Raw genomic sequence first — 18338 nt, 5'->3', positions numbered from 1 at the left:
AGACAGGAGAAAGACAAAGCATGACAAAAAGACGAACATTGGGGAGAAGGGGGATAAAAAGAGTGAGTGACTGGAGATAATGAACCGGTTAGGATTGCCCGGGCACCATCATTTTCCTCCTAGCTAATTATCGGTTCTGTGAAAAAAGAAGAAAAGATTTTTTAGTAATCAAATAGAGTATTTAGCAGATACTCAACAATAACTCCTAATGTCATAATCGCGGTTCAAGCCGCCAGGCTCGAGTGTCTGGAATTTGTGAATCCAGAACGCCTCTCTGAATATCAGTGTTTTGATTCTGTCGCCTGGTAGAGGTAAGAGGCTTAGACAGGGTTAAGGGGATATTGTCACTCCCTAGGGAGAGGCCACCATATAGGTGTGTGGAGATTTATTAAGCCTTTAGCACTCCATTTTGCAAGGAACCATGGGAAGAATATGCAAACCTGTCTTCCATGATGTAATTAGGAAGTCAGAAGCTGCCTCATTGTTGCAAACCAATAGAGGGTTCTTAATGATGTGATAGATTGTTGACTGAGGTGCAATCTTTCTATCTGCGATACTCTTCCCTGTTAGGCCATTTTTGTGCAGTGCAATGATGACTGCACGTGTTTCTTTAGAGATAACCATGATTAACAGAAGAGAAACAATGATGCCAAGCACCAGCCTCCTTTTAAAGTGTCCAGTGGTGTCATTCTTACTTAATCATGACAGATTGATCTCCAGCCCTGTTCTCATCAACACCCACACCTGTGTTAATGGAGCAATCACTTAAACGATGTTAGCTGGTCCTTTTAAGGCAGGGCTGCAATGATGTTGAAATGTGTTTTGGGGGATAAAGTTCATTTTCTAGGCAAATATTGACTTTGCAAGTAATTGCTGTTAAGCTGATCACTCTTTATAACATTCTGGAGTATATGCAAATTGCCATTAGAAAAACTGAAGCAGTAGACTTTGTAAAAATTAATATTTGTATCATTATCAAAACTTTTGGCCATGACTGTACTACGAAGTTCGTGTCGCAGCTAAAATAGTCCTTGATTGGGAATTTCCTGCCTGTGTGTGGATGTGTGAGATAATCCCCTTTCTGGATGTTGTTACATTGTGGACAATGTAAACATGGAAATATGCCATTTTTGCGGGTATTCAGGAATGTCTGGATTGTCTAGTATTAGAGCCTAAATCTGCTTTGACTATTTTGTTGAGTAAGTTGGTTGCTCTCCTAAAGCATGGGAGGAAAGATTGTGTGAATGCTGGAATGTCAGGGTATCCCTTCTGTAGTAGGGGCCAATGAGTGCGGATAATTCTGTGAACTTTTTAAGCAAATGGGTGAAATGTATGGATGAAAGGGATGCGTTTGGACTTATCGCGGGATGGTCTATGAGTATGGGTTCTGTCTAAGGTGGTGACATTCGGAGGATAGCCTCTTTTGGTGAATTTAAGTTGTGTTTCCTGTAGCCTTTGTTGTCTAAGTGAGGTATCAGTTACAATGCGAGTGACCCTCTGGTATTGGGACCATGGGAGGGCTTTTTTGGTTGCTGCAGGGTGATAACTCGAGTAGTGTAACAGACTATTTCGGTCTGTGGTTTTAGTAAAGAGATTAGTTTGAAGGGAGTCATCCTGTTGCTTTATTACAGTGGTATCCAAGAAATCAATTTGCTGTAAGTTGTAATGTATGGTGAACTGGAGTTCATCCCATACTGAATTGAGGAAAGTGCAAAAATGAAGTAGGGTGTCCAATGGGCCCTCCCATATGCAGAAAACGTCATTGATAAATCTTTTCCAGCATAAACAATGCTGTTGGAATAAGGTGTTATTGTAGATATATATTTCTTCAAAGAGTTACATGTATGCATTTGCATATGGGGGGCCAAGTTGGACCCCATTGTGGTACCCTGTACCTGTAAAAAGAAATCGTCCTGGAACATAAAGAAATTGTTAGTCAACACCAGTTCTAGCATAGTCATGCAAAATTCTATTGTAGCCGGAGATTTCTTTGAGTTTTCTAATAATACACAAGTGGCCTCTATTCCTTTATGATGTTTTATGGAGGTATATAAGCTGTTAACGTCAAACGTAACCAGCCAGCACTCTTGTCCTAGTTTTGATAATGTTTTAATATGATTCAGGAAATCCCCTGTGTCCAATAGGAAAGATTTAGTTTGTTTGACTAAAGGAGTAAGTATTTTTTCTAGTATGATGGCAAGGGGTGACAGAATTGAGTCCGTAGAAGCCAAGATTGGTCTCCCAGGGTTTTTTTTTCAAAGATGAGACCATAAGCCCCTAGGGATCCTCTGTGTATTGAGATATTCTGTGAGGGTCACACAATGTAGCTCATGATTCAAGAGGGCTTTAGACGCCTTTTTATAATCCCTGGAGCGTAGTTCGGTGGGAGCAATATGTAAAAAAACCCACCAGAGGTGGTAGTTCTGGCTATGATATTTGCTGTGTCTTCTGGATTATAGGAAAATGTATTGATGGACATCGTACCGGTGCTCGGTCAAAGAGATACAGTCCCTGGTCTTCCTTCTTAAACCATCTAGCTGCTTTGTTGTCAGGGGGCGCCGGGGGCCTTTGGACTTGGTGTCACGCCCACTTTAGGGGCAGGGCTCCAGTCCGACGGCTTTTGGCACCAGTAACCCTACTTAAACCCCACTTACCCTCATTCTCACCATCTCATCTGACCAGGACACCTTACTCCAACTTCTTGGCTTCCACTTCCTTCATACCAATTTACCGGTAAAATTGTACATAGGATACTACCATTTGTCTAGCAAGCTGGGCACCATTCCTCGTTTTACATATGGCTGCATATACTAGTTTTGTATTTACTCACGTTGTGTTACCATTTTATTGTCCTTGTATATATTCTGTTATTGTTCTCTGAACTTATGGTGTTTCTATATCCCCTTAAACCTACATAGACCAGTACCCTTTTGCACTAAATACCGTTGGGGTTATAGATCTAATACCATCCATTTACCTGTTATATGTATGTTTTTTATGGGGGGTTTTATGGTTTACATGATGGGTTTATTGACATTATGTTGATTTGTGTACTCTTTTCTGTATTTTCTAAGACAAACTGAAGAAGGTCTATAGCAGACCGAAACATTTATTGATTCTTGTCGGATGTAAATAAAAAATTCACAATTTTGGAAGCATCAAATTGAGTGCCGGAAATCGATTTTACCGGTTACTAGAACTCATTATGTTAAGAATATGCAAATCTGTCTAGAGGGCGGCGTACAGAGTGCACTGTTCTTCTAATTAAATCCTGGAGAATAGATTTGCATAATTTTTACCCAGAATCCCTAGCGGAGCAGGAATGACTTGTAAGTCTCCGTACTGCCTATGTAGGCACACACTCTCCCTGATGTGTACGATTATCCCCTGACCCTGGTCTATAGTCTCTCACTCTGCCAAATCAGTATCCCTACGCTATGCTGAGGATGGCCCAATAGGCCGAAACAGCGCTTTCCATAGCTGGGAATCTGTTCCTTTTGGAATAGAAATAGTAATTTGGCAATTAAATCCACATCATGATTAATTAGACTTTATAACTGAGTCATGCATGATGTTAAGGATGCTGCCCTGTATAGGGTGGCGTACAGAGTGCACTGTTCTCCTAATTACATCCTGGAGAATAGATTTGCATATTTTTTACCATGATGTAATTAGGACGACTGTGCCTCAGTCATGCAGCCCAATAGAGGGTGCTCCCTTTAACATCATGCCAGACCTTCCCAGAGGCCTTTGCTGCAATGCAATGATGTGGGATTTTACCAAGTACAGTCTCTCAGCTGAGGACAACTGTTTCGATCTGATTGGATCTCTTCAGCCCGGCGCAGAGAAGACTGACTTGGCAGAGGTTAGCGGCTTCTAGACTAAGACTCCACACACCTAAATGGTGGTCTCTCCCTAAGGAGTTAACTCTAGTAACCCCTCCCAGCTCATATACAATAAACTCGTCTGTGTGGAGGGGCCACTATGGGACATAATATTGTGTGGAGGAGCCACTATGGGACATTAATCTGTGGAGGAGCTATTGTGAGACATTATACTGTGTGGGGGAGCTGCTATGGGGCATTATACTGTGTGAAGGGGTCACTATGGGACATTATATTGTGTGAAGGAGCTGCTATGAAACATAATACTGTGTACAGGGGCCCCTACGGAACATTATACTGTGTGGAGGGGCTGCTATGTGTCTGGAGGCCACTGTAGGACATTATAGTACGTTAAATGAGGCATATATATACACACACAAACACACACACAGGGGCATAACTATCGTAGAGGCAGCGGAGGCGGCTGCCACAGGGCCCGGGCCATTAGGGGGCCCGGTGACAGCCGCTACCGCTGCGTTTTTTTTTTTTTAAATAGGCCGTTACGGGCCCTATTCACTTGCCGATCCTGGCTGGGCCAGGATCGGCAAGTGACACCGCGGGCCCCACAAACACTATCATTATACTCGGGGGTCTTTGCAGACCCCCGAGTATAATGATCAGCGGACAAGAGAGGTAAGAAACATAAAAAACTGTTACTTACCTCTCCACTATCCTGCCAGGCCTCCGTCCTACTTTGTCTGACGTCTCTGATGTCACACGAACCCGGCATGCTTCCCGGGTCATGTGACGTCCGACGTCATTAAAGAAGGACGTGAGCGGCGGTCGACAGCATAGGAGCCGGAGACAGGTAAGCAACGGTGTTTTATTTTAATGTTTTTATTCCCCGGGTCTCCGATTATTATACTCTGGGGTCTGAAAAGACCCCAGAGTATAATAATTGTTTATGGGTGTCCACAGAGGGACATAATAGTGTGTGCAGGGGCCACTATAGGGGATAATACTGTGTGCAGGGGACACTAATGGGGTTAATACTGTGTGCAGGGGCCACTATTGGGGTTAATACTATGTGCGGGGGAAACTATTGGGGTTAATACTGTGTGCAGGGGCCACTATGGGGGATAATACTGTGTGCAGGGGACACTGTTGGGGTTAATACTGTGTGCAGGGGCCACTATTGGGGTCAATACTGTGTGCAGGAGACACTATTGGGGTTAATATTGTGTGCAGGGGACACTGTTGGGGTTAATACTGTGTGCAGGGGCCACTATTGGGGTCAATACTGTGTGCAGGAGACACTATTGGGGTTAATATTGTGTGCAGGGGCCACTATTGGGGTTAATACTGTGTGCAGGGGCCACTATTGGGGTTAATATTGTGTGCAGGGGCCACTATTGGGGTTAATACTGTATGCAGGGGCCACTATTGGGGTCAATACTGTGTGCAGGAGACACTATTGGGGTTAATATTGTGTGCAGGGGCCACTATTGGGGTTAATACTGTGTGCAGGGGCCACTATTGAGGTTATTACTGTATGCAGGGGCCACTATTGGGGTTAATACTGTGTGCAGGGGACACTATTGAAGTTAATACTGTGTGCAGGGGACACTATTGAGGTTAATACTGTGCGCAGGGGACACTATTGGGGTTAATACTGTGTGCAGGGGACACTATTGGGGTTAATACTGTGTGGGGTTAATACTGTGTGCAGGGGCCACTATGGGGGATAATACTGTGTGCAGGGGTCACTATTGGGGTTAATACTGTGTGCAGGGGCCACTATGGGGGATAATACTGTGTGCAGTGGACACTACTGGGGATAATACTGTGTGCAGGGGCCACTATTGGGGTTAATACTGTGTGCAGGGACCACTATTGGGGTTAATACTGTGTGCAGGGGACACTATTGGGGTTAATACTGTGTGCAGGGGACACTATTGGGGTTAATACTGTGTGCGGGGGCCACTATGGGGGATAATACTGTGTGCAGAGGTCACTATTGGGGTTAATACTGTGTGCAGGGGCCACTATTGGGGTTAATACTGCGTGCAGGGGACACTATTGGGGTCAATACTGTGTGCAGGGGACACTATTGGAGTTAATACTGTGTGCAGGGGCCACTATTGGGGTTAATACTGTGTGCAGGGGCACTATTGGGGTCAATACTGTGTGCAGGGGCCACTATGGGGGATAATACTGTGTGCAGGGGTCACTATGGGGGATAATACTGTGTGCAGGGGCCACTATGGGGGATAATACTGTGTGCAGAGGTCACTATGGGGGATAATACTGTGTGCAGGAGACACTATTGGGGTTAATATTGTGTGCAGGGGCCACTATTGGGGTTAATACTGTGTGCAGGGGCCACTATTGGGGTTAGTATTGTGTGCAGGGGCCACTATTGGGGTTAATACTGTATGCAGGGGCCACTATTGGGGTCAATACTGTGTGCAGGAGACACTATTGGGGTTAATATTGTGTGCAGGGGCCACTATTGGGGTCAATACTGTGTGCAGGGGCCACTATTGAGGTTAATACTGTATGCAGGGGCCACTATTGGGGTTAATACTGTGTGCAGGGGACACTATTGAAGTTAATACTGTGTGCAGGGGACACTATTGAGGTTAATACTGTGCGCAGGGGACACTATTGGGGTTAATACTGTGTGCAGGGGACACTATTGGGGTTAATACTGTGTGGGGTTAATACTGTGTGCAGGGGCCACTATGGGGGATAATACTGTGTGCAGGGGGTCACTATTGGGGTTAATACTGTGTGCAGGGGCCACTATGGGGGATAATACTGTGTGCAGGGGACACTACTGGGGATAATACTGTGTGCAGGGGCCACTATTGGGGTTAATACTGTGTGCAGGGACCACTATTGGGGTCAATACTGTGTGCAGGGGCCACTATTGGGGTCAATACTGTGTGCAGGGGCCACTATTGGGGTTAATACTGTGTGCAGGGGCCACTATTGGGGTTAATACTGTGTGCAGGGGCCACTATTGGGGTTAATACTGTGTGCAGGGGACACTATTGGGGTTAATACTGTGTGCGGGGGCCACTATAGGGGATAATACTGTGTGCGGGGGCCACTATGGGGGATAATACTGTGTGCGGGGGCCACTATGGGGGATAATACTGTGTGCAGAGGTCACTATTGGGGTTAATACTGTGTGCAGGGGCCACTATTGGGGTTAATACTGCGTGCAGGGGACACTATTGGGGTCAATACTGTGTGCAGGGGCCACTATTGGGGTTAATACTGTGTGCAGGGGCCACTATTGGGGTCAATACTGTGTGCAGGGGCCACTATGGGAGATAATACTGTGTGCAGGGGTCACTATGGGGGATAATACTGTGTGCAGGGGCCACTATGGGGGATAATACTGTGTGCAGAGGTCACTATGGGGGATAATACTGTGTTCAGGGGCCACTATGGGGGATAATACTGTGTGCAGGGGCCACTATGGGGGATAATACTGTGTGCAGGGGCCAGTAAGGGACATAATACTGTGTGCAGGGCTTACTAAGGGACATAATAGAGTGCGGAGGAGGGGGTCAGTCGAGGTCTTCGGTGTCAGTTGGGATGGGGGGGGGGGGCATGTCAAAAGTTCGCCACGGGCCCCGCCATTCCTAGTTACGCCACTGTATACACATATATAGGATAGGATTAATACTATAGTGTTGGAGGTTATATATTGTGATTCTCTTGAAAATATTTGTGCACCAGGCTGAAGTGTACATTGTGTACAAAAGGTGAAGGACAATGGTAATAAGATCAGATCAAGAACAAACACAAGATGGGGATTGCTTAAGTGCTAATGCAGCTCTTCAGCTCAAGTTAAACATGGCAGTTAGACAGGGAAATAGACAGCTCAGCAGAATAATCACACCAAAAAACTTGTCAGTTTCTTAATCATACTTGAAAATTGTCCAACAACGTTCACTTGCATTTCTTTTTATTCTATTTGTTGCTTTTTTTCCCCAAAATTTTCTGTCCATTCCCACCTCCTTTTCCATCTATCCCATCAGTCCCTCTCTCTTTCTCTTACCTATGTGTAGCTCTCATTCTCTGTTCCCCTCCTAAATCAACCATCTTCACCCACCTTGTACTTCTGTACAACAAATTAGACACTCTCACAAATCACTAAACCATCTGCTGTCTCACCCCACTCATTACTAGCTGCACGGGACATCTCTCCAAACCCTGGTACCTGTCTTTCTGCTAACCTTAAAGGGGTTGTCCAGGCAAACATGCACAACAAATTTAGTTTCTAAAATAAGTTAGGGGCAGTGAAAAAAAAATATTAAAAAATAAAAATAAATAAATCATACCTTTCCACGGTTCTCTGGTGTCTCCCATTGTGATCCAATCCTCTTGGTCGGTTGTAACCTTCTGGTGGAAATTCCGCCCTCCCCCACTCATAACCGCTGATGCGAAGGGCATGCAATGTTACTACTTGAGTGGCTTTAGCGGAAGTGATCCAGGATGTCACAGCCAGTTTCACTTTGAGAAGACGCCAGAGCAGAAGGATACAATGTTCATGTAACCCCAGACTTGAAAATATGCAGAGTGGAGTGATAGGTGTCCTATCACCAGAAGGCACTTTTCAGGTCATTCCCCCAATACTAGTGCTTTCTTTCCCCTCTTTTGAGGTCCACACTATCAAACTTTCCCACCTTTTCTCCCTGCAAGAAGCTTTCATGTACCATCCCCTGGCTCACCCTTACCTAGACAACTTCACTTCATGGCCTTCCAAGTTTCTATCCTGTGAAATTTCTACACTCATCATGGGTGATGTTAACATTCCTATTGACATCCCTGTCTTCCCATCAGCCTTTCGGCTTCTATCACTAAACACCTCTCTTGGGCTTTCACAGCTTACTACTACTCCCACAAAGATGGTAATATCCTTGATCTTGTCTTCTATGTCTCTGACTTTAGAAGCATACCTCACCAATTTCTGACCACAGCCTTATTTCCCTTACTGTCAAAGGCATTTACACACTAAACACCCAACACCTCTTAGACTCTACAGCAGGGGTTCTCAACACATGTGGCCCGCCAAGGACAGTTTTCTGGCCTGCCACATGTGGCCCACGTGCCGTCGCCTGGATTGCTCATTAACGGGGAATCCAGTACAGGATTTCAGTTGTATATGCACATTGGTCCACGCGGCCTACACTGACTGCAAAGTGTGACCTTTGCCCCGATGCAGGAGCGATCACGTAAACTTCCAACACAGAAACTAGCAACTATGGCATACATATGGCATACATTTTCTTCAGTGTTGCTCACATCTGCTGATTTACTTCATTTCAAGTTTATGCTCAAAGCCTATAACTTCACCCGACTTCTCGCCAAACAAGCCTACTTCACTGCCGTCTTCTCTGTCCAGTAACCCTAAAGAAACAAGTACTTGTCACAGACCCCAGCGCTCAAGACAGGGCCATGTACTTTAAAGACAAAATCAACAACCTGCATCAGGAATAGTATCAATCTCGTTTCCTCCCTTTCTCCTCATTGTGAAATCTCACTCTTTGACCCAGTAACAGAAGACGTGTCCCAGCTCCTTTCTTTTGCTCGCCCTACCACATGCACACTTGTATCTTGCTGTTACAACCCACCTTATTAACGCTAGGTACACACTAGCCTTTGGATTTCCGTCCTTCAGGTCCGCATGTGGTACCCGAAAGACAGAAACCATGTCCACTTAAAAAGTGGAAACCTGTGTACCCCATAGACTATATTGGGGTCTGTCGAGTTTCCACCTAATTTTCACCAATTTTATATTGAAACTGGTGAAGAAAAAAAAAATTCCTCCTTGCAGGACTTTTCTCTCTACCGATTTTAAGCAGAATCTGGGATGGAGTATCGAACGCTAGTATGAATCTAGCGCAAAATGTTTCTGCCAATAAAATTCAAAGTACTTATGCCACTTGGTTCCAGTCTATAATTTGAATTATAATGGGATTTTGTTGTAGTTTCCCTAATTTTGCCAGGAACAATAGCTGTGCATGCCCATCAAAACTGCTGGAATGTGCAGTAGAGGCTCAAAGCGAGATTTGAACACAGCCTATTGTTCATCATGGGGGAAAGAAATATAGTTTTGATCTAAATACTAAACACATGGGAGGGTTATCATGACTGACGTTTTCAATGTCAGCAATGATAACCCCTGCACAAGATTGTGCCTAATTTTTGTCAAGTTTTCATTGTGGGGACAAGAAAACTCCAAAAAAATAAAATAGTTATTAACAGTACGACAAATTTGGAAAGACCTGCCGACTCTCAGCACTCACTTACAGTGTCATGCGAAAGTATTTGGCCCCCTTGAACTTTTCAACCTTTTGCCACATTTCAGGTTTCAAACATAAAGATATAAAATTTAAATTTTTGAGGGTTGTCTCAGGGTTCTGTTTAAAGCACAGAGAGCATCTTGAAGACCAAGGAACACACCAGGCAGGTCTGAGATACTGTTGTGGAGAAGTTTAAAGCCGGATTTAGATACAAAAAGATTTCCCAAGCTTTAAACATACCAAGGAGCACTGTGCAAGCAATCATATTGAAATGGAAGGAATATCAGACCACTGCAAATCTACCAAGACCCAGCCATCCCTCTAAACTTTCATCTCAAACAAGGAGAAGACTGATCAGAGATGCAGCCAAGAGGCCCATGATCACTCTGAATGAACTACAGAGATCTACAGCTGAGGTGGGAGCGTCTATCCACAGGACAACCATCAGTTATACACTGCACAAATCTGGCCTGTATGGAAGAGTGGCAAGAAGAAAGCCATTTCTCAAACACATCCATAAAAAGTCTCATTTAAAGTTTGCCACAAGCCACCTGGGAGACACACCCAACATGTGGAAGGTGGTCAGATGAAACCAAAATCAAACCTTTTACCCACAATGCAAAACGATATGTTTGGCGTAAAAGCAACACAGCTCATCACCCTGAACACACCATCCCCACTGTCAAACATGGTGGTGGCAGCATCATGGTTTTGGCCTGCTTTTCTTAAGCAGGGACAGGGAAGATGGTTAAAATTGATGGGAAGATGGATGGAGCCAAAGACAGGACCATTCTGGAAGAAAACCTGTTGGAGCCTGCAAAAGACGTGAGACTGGGATGAAGATTTATCTTCCAACAAGACAATGATCCAAAACCTAAAGCAAAATCTACAATGGAATGGTTCACAAATAAACGTATCCAAGTGTTAGAATAGCCAAGTCACAGTCCAGACCTGAATCCAATTGAGAATCTGTGGAAAGAGCTGAAAACTGCTGATCAGAAACGCTCTCCATCCAACCTCACTGAGCTTGAGCTGTTCTGCAAGGAAGAATGGGCAAAAATTTCAGTCTCTCAATGTGCAAAACTGATAGAGACAAACCCTAAGCGACTTGCAGCTGTTATCACAGCAAAAAGTGGCGCTACAAAGTATTAACGTAAGGGTGCCGAATAATTTTGCACGCTCAATTTTTCAGTTTTTTATTTAAAAATGTTTAAAATATCCAATAAATTTCATTCCACTTCAAAATTGTGTCTCACTTGTTGTTGATTCTTTCCCCAAAAATTAAAATTTTATACCTTTATGTTTGAAGCCTGAAATGTGGTAAAAGGTTGAAAAGTTCAAGGGGGCCGAATACTTTCGCAAGGCACTGTACACACGGATAAACTGTCCCAGTTTTGCACCCTAAACCAATTAGGTCAGATCCAATCTACCTTAGTAAACCACTGGAGATCTGATATACCATCTTATCCCAGTTTTCCAACCGCTGATGAGCAGCCTTAACATATACAATAGCTGCAGTTAAAGCGTAGGTAAACTTTCAATTTTCTGGCAGTATTTATGGTATTAATAAATGATAATATACTTTATCAATGATTTTGATAAAATCTGAAGCTAGAAGACACTGAAGTGAAATCCTATATTTCGTTATTTCTTCCCTTCCTATACAGTGCTTTCACTGAGTGTACAGGGGTGGGGTCTTGTGTAAAGTCGAGGAATGGCGGGGCCCTGTGGCGAACTTTTGACATGCCCCCCCCCCCCGACCGACCCCCTCCTACGCATTCCTGCGCGCTTTATTATGCCCCATAGTGGCCACTGCACACAGTATTATCCCCAATAGTGGCCCCTGCACACAGTATTATCCCCCATAGTGGCCCTTGCACACAGTATTATCCCCCATAGTGGCCCCTGCACCTAGTATTATCCCCAATAGTGGCCCCTGCACACAGTATTATCCCCAATAGTGGCCCCTGCACACAGTATTATCCCCAATAGTGGCCCCTGCACACACAGTATTATCCCCAATAGTGGCCCCTGCACACAGTATTATCCCCCATAGTGGCCCTTGCACACAGTATTATCCCCAATAGTGGCCCCTGCACCTAGTATTATCCCCAATAGTGGCCCCTGCACACAGTATTATCCCCAATAGTGGCCCCTGCACACAGTATTATCCCCAATAGTGGCCCCTGCACACAGTATTATCCCCAATAGTGGCCACTGCACACAGTATTATCCCCAATAGTGGCCCCTGCACACAGTATTATCCCCAATAGTGGCCCCTGCACACAGTATTATCCCCAATAGTGGCCCCTGCACACAGTATTATCCCCAATAGTGGCCCCTGCACACAGTATTATCCCCAATAGTGGCCCCTGCACACAGTATTATACCCCATAGTGGCCCCTGCACACAGTATTATACCCCATAGTGGCCCCTGCACACAGTATTATCCCCAATAGTGGCCCCTGCACACAGTATTATCCCCAATAGTGGCCCCTGCACACAGTATTATCCCCAATAGTGGTCCCTGCACCTAGTATTATCCCCAATAGTGGCCCCTGCACACAGTATTATCCCCAATAGTGGCCCCTGCACACAGTATTATCCCCAATAATGGCCCCTGCACACAGTATTATCCCCAATAGTGGCTCCTGCACACACTATTATCCCCAATAGTGGCTCCTGCACACACTATTATCCCCAATAGTGGCTCCTGCACACAGTATTATCCCCAATAGTGGCTCCTGCACACAGTATTATCCCCAATAGTGGCCCCTGCACACAGTATTATCCCCAATAGTGGCCCCTGCACACAGTATTAGCCCCAATAGTGGCCCCTGCACACAGTATTAGCCCCAATAGTGGCTCCTGCACACAGTATTATCCCCAATAGTGGCCCCTGCACACACTATTATCCCCAATAGTGGCTCCTGCACACAGTATTATGTCCCACTGTGTAAACCCATAAACAATTATTATACTCTGGGGTCTGAAAAGAGACCCAGGGGATTAAAAACATAAAAAACTACTGTTTCTTACCTGTCCCCCAGCTCCTACGCTGTCGGCCTCCGCTGCCGTCCTTCTGCAATGACGTGGGATGTCACATGACCCGGGACGCAGGCCAGGTTCATGTGACGTCAGACAACTAGGAAGGAGGCCTGGCCAGGATCGTGGAGAGGTAAGTAACAGTGATTTTTTATGTTTCTTACCTCTCCCAGTCCGCCAATCATTATACTCGGGGGTCCGAAAAGACAAAGGTTCGAATTTTCATTATAAGGAAAGAAAATTTACAGCATGTTCCATGATGCCTGAATATCCTTTATCTGTCAAGTTGTTCCATGGCCAGACAGACACTACTATTGTTACCCTATTGTGAGCTTAAAGGAATGTTCCAGTTAAGTTAAAATTTTCACTTCATAGCTAATAATAATAGTAAAACTTTATAAAGCACCAACATATCCAATAGCACTTTACAAATCAATAGCTAGGCTTAAAGGGGCTCTATCATTAGCAAAAGTTATTTTTAATTAAGCACATACTTGTATAGCCTTTAGAAATGCTAGTTCACACTTACCTTTTGTATGTAAATTGTCTCAGTGGTTTTTGAATGAGGCTGTTTTTATTCATATGCTAATTGACTTCCAGCCAGCACAGGAAGTTCCCAGCAGCACTACTCTCTGCTATTCTATCCTATCTGTGTGTATAAAACAGGAAGTCATCATCATCAGCCTGTGCTGTACACACAAACATAGGAGAGAATAGCAGAGGGTGCACGATGAGACTCCCAGAGTGCATGGTGGTGGCTAATTAGCATATGAAAAAAAAAACGGGCTCATCCTAAAACTACTGAGGTGATTTACATTCAAAAGGTAAAATGACTTTTCCCAATGATAGAGCCCCTTTAAGCCCTTCTTGACATCCGTAATAGTACAGTGTTGCCGGGAAGGACTTCCCGCAAACCGCCGAAGTACTACGGCGGCTGCTGCATGGTGCGCACAAAGAACCTGTGTGCGCACCATGACCTGTGGGTGTCAGCCGTAACATACGGGTCAAACATGACCGCCGGAATCTCCGGGATTTCGCTATATACTGGTGCCAGTCGGCACCCCCCGCGCCGGTTTCAGGGGTGCCGGTGTTGGTAGTGGACAGCCCGAGATCTGATCAGTGACCCCGGATCTGCCCCATTACTTACCCATCCACGTACCTGGTTGATCCTGCCAGGAATGGAAGCTGTCATGCGTCTGCACAGGATGACTGCTTCCTGTGGTCTGCAATACACGTGTAGGAGTGCAGTTTTCAAAACGGGGTCACTTTCTAGAGGTTTCCACTGTTTTGACACCTCAAGGGCTTTGTAAATGCGACATGGTTCCTGAAACTGATCACAGCCAGATCTGCCCTCTAAAAGCTCTTTGGCGCACCTTCCCTTCTGCGTCTCACTGTGCGTCCATATATTAGTTTACACCCACAAGTGGGGTACTATGACAGTCCTGAGAACTTGCATAACAAATTGTGGGATGCGTTTTCTCCTTTAACCCCTTTTGAATGTGCAAATTCTAGGGCTAAATGAAAATATTAGTAAGACAAAATCAAATTTGAAAATTTCACCTCCATTTTGTCTTAATTCCTGTTAAGCACTTATAGGGTTAAATTACTATGTATATGTTGTTTTGGCTGATTTAAGGGGTGCAGTTTTGAAAATGGGGTGATTTATGGGGGGCTTTAATACAAGGGTCTTTCAAAACCCCTTCATAATTGGATTAGTCCCTTAAAAAATGGGTTTTTAGAAATTTCTTGAAAATATTGAATATTGTTGTTTCACTTGTAAACCTTATAATGTCCGTAAAAAATAAAAGGGTGACTAAAGTTTGATGCCGACGTAAAGCAGAGATCTGGGACATGAGATTTAAGATATAATTTTGGCGGTCTGACTATCTGTATGCAATGCACATCATTTCAAACTTTATAAAATGCATATTTTTCAAAATTTCCACCAAATTTCCTATTTTGCATAATTAAACACAAAACATATCAACCAAAATTTACTACTAACATGAAGTACAATGTGTTACGAAAAAACAATCTCAAAATCACTTTGGTAAGTTAAAGCATTCCAAAGTTATTGCCACATAAAGTGACATGTCAGTTTTGAGAAATCGAGCTTGGTCAGGAAGTCAAAAAGTGCCATTGGAGGGAAGGGGTTAAAATAGCAAATACTAGATACTCATCTGTCAGTTTGGCTGGATACAGCGGATAATCTTTTGAGAGTACTGATTGGATGATGTGCTTGTGTACAGGCAAACAGTAAGCGAAGACCTTGAACCTGAACAGAGACTCCTCTCTGGATCCCTGGACGAAAGGACTGGTGTATAAATATTTAGAGACAGAGAGAGAATCTGTACATTAGAGATCTTTTACAGAACTAACAGAAATCACATTTATTAAATATTTTTTGGTAAAAATATTTACTAACTGCGTCCTCCAGTGCATGAGATTTCTGCATAACATGATCTGTTGAATACACAAAGATTAAATCCAGGAAGAGATGAAGAAGGAAGACTAGATGGGGCTAAAAACATTTGCTTTGGCTGCGGTCCATCCAGTTCTGCCTAAATAAGCCTGATTTCTTTAGAACTGGAGTTTGGCGCAGACATCAGTGTCATTGTTCTCAAAAATGCTGAATAGGAGGATAATCCAGGCATAGACCTGTGGAAACACTTCAATTATTTTCATTCAATAAAGGACAATTCCTATTATATAATATATTGAAATGTATGAAAATTGTTAGGACACAGCAATAAGGGAGAAGCTGGGTAGTAGCCCCAATACCAGGTGGGTGGCACCGTCGTCCACTGTATGCCCATGCATGATGGCCCAGTCAGTCTGACCATCTGCTTTTCCCACTTGCATAGATCCACCTTTCCCCCATCAGGTAATCTGGCCAGCTAGTGCTTGGCCTGCCACAGACCCTACCAATTGTATGATGCAAATATCAATGTATAGATATATAGGACTAATATATGTAGAACACTGTAGGGTATAACATGTTCCCACAACAACCAATGTTCTTTTATTGGCAAAATGTAAGCTGAAATCTGATAGGTTGATGTGAGCAACTTTAACCCTTTCACTTCCAGGTACGTAGCTATACGTGCTCCCAAGGTGGCACTTCAGTAGCCGAGGACGTAGTTACTACGTCCTCCCTACTAATGCCGATATCTCTGGACTGCATCAACATATCTTGATGCTTTAAAATGCATTCTCATCTTTAAAATGATACCAGGAACTTGATGATTTTACTTACAGTTTTGGAGCGATTCACTGTTGAAAACACTATTTGGCATTGAGATCCAACTGCAGATCTCAATTCCCGACAGCGTTTCAACAGTGAATCGCTCCAAAACTGTACATCCAATCATCGAGTTCTTGATATAATTTTATAGATGAGATTCTCCTCTTTAAAATGCAATTGAAAGCATCAAGATATGTTGATGCAGTCCAAAGATATAGAGCTCCAAAGTGTCCCCCCCCTCCTGTCTAAGCAAGCAATTTGCGATCTTTAACAAGAAAGGAAGGGGGACACGAGCAGTTCAGCAGAGAGAGAGAGAGAGACATAGAAACAATCTGACTCTCTGCATAACTTGTATGTGACAGCAGGAGGGGGGTGGCAGGGACTCTATTGTCCCTATTAACCCTTCTCCTACCAATCAGAGAGTATACTATACATTTGTCTCTGATTGTCACATACAGTTATAATGTAATTCCCCCCTGAGCTTTACTAGTGGGGTATTCTTATGTTATACCTCCTGAACATAACCAGGAAGTTTATTGGCGCTGTGACCCAGACGTTTACCATTGTCCAGGTCGCTGCGCCAAAAAAAAAAAAGTCGCACCAAACACTTACACAATATATACATAAAGTCGCAAATAAAGTTTACATTTCACCCAATCCCTGTCCTGTCTATACGTGAGCTTTCTACAGTAAAATACGTCTCTAGTGATGTCCATTACACCCTAAAATAATAGTAATAACGATTATCACTAGAGATGAACGTATAGGTGGCTAAATTTTTTATACGGGGATGGAAAATAACATTTTTATGTAAAGTCCTATTTAATTTGCATGCACAAAATGGGAGGACGCATTTCTGCGATTTTGGTGATTCTTTAACACCCGCCCCTGTAAATATATACATGTGTGGTATGTATGAACTCCTCACATATTGCAGTTTTATGTACAGTACATTATGTTTGCAGAAAGGGATTTCTTGAGCCGCACTTTAGTGGCAAATTTGAATTTTTGCGCAATTTGTGCTAGCAATCTCTGTTTGCCGCAAAGTTGAATGAAGGTGCTTGTATATATGAACTATTAAATTGTGTTTTTATATACGGTATGCTGTGTACTCTGAAAAAAGTTAGATTTTGGTATCACAGTCACAGTTTGGTAGGTGCAGTATAGCTTTTTAACATATTAGTGAACAACAGCAAAATCCTGCTTGTCTTTTGTATTCGTGTTTTTGGGCGTCCGAGCTCTTGTTGTAGTTGATGTTTGCGGTACATATAGTATATTTACACATTCAAAATGAATTGATAGAAGGATCCGCTCTACCAGGAATATTTCTTTAAAAAATAACTTTTAATCCATAATGATTAAAAAACACTCCATAGACAGGAACAATAGTGCAAAAGTAGGAAAAAAGTGATTAAAACCGCATAGGTTTCATTGTGGCTGACATGTTTCGACACGTCTGTGTCTTACTCATAGCCCAATCTAGAGTCTACTGACCGACCAAAACCTTTTTAAAGGCTGAGAACACGATTATCCACCTTACAATAACACCTGATCAAAATTAATCCAAAGCACAAGTTAACCCTCAAAACTGCTATTATGTTTATCATGAACGACACTTTCAACTAACAGTTTTACTAAATTGAATTAAAACTACAATATTCACCCATATATATACAAAAACAATATTACCGCATTTACAGTGTTACAACGATAAAGCTATATATAAATCCATTAACCCACATACTTCCAAAGGGTAGACCGCCCATGATCAAAGTGGTGTGTTGGTATAAGACCTTGTTCACACACTGACGATAGTTCAAGCAATGAAACTATTTGTAAAGATACAAAAGCTGCAACCTCCCAAGGTCAGCACCTTAATTCCAAGGGGTTAAACAAAAACAC

The sequence above is a fragment of the Leptodactylus fuscus genome, chromosome 1 (genome assembly GCF_031893055.1).
Source record: "Leptodactylus fuscus isolate aLepFus1 chromosome 1, aLepFus1.hap2, whole genome shotgun sequence".
NCBI classification, from domain to species: Eukaryota; Metazoa; Chordata; class Amphibia; order Anura; family Leptodactylidae; genus Leptodactylus; species Leptodactylus fuscus.
The sequence above is the reverse complement of the archived record's forward strand: the minus strand, read 5'-3'. Positions refer to the sequence as shown.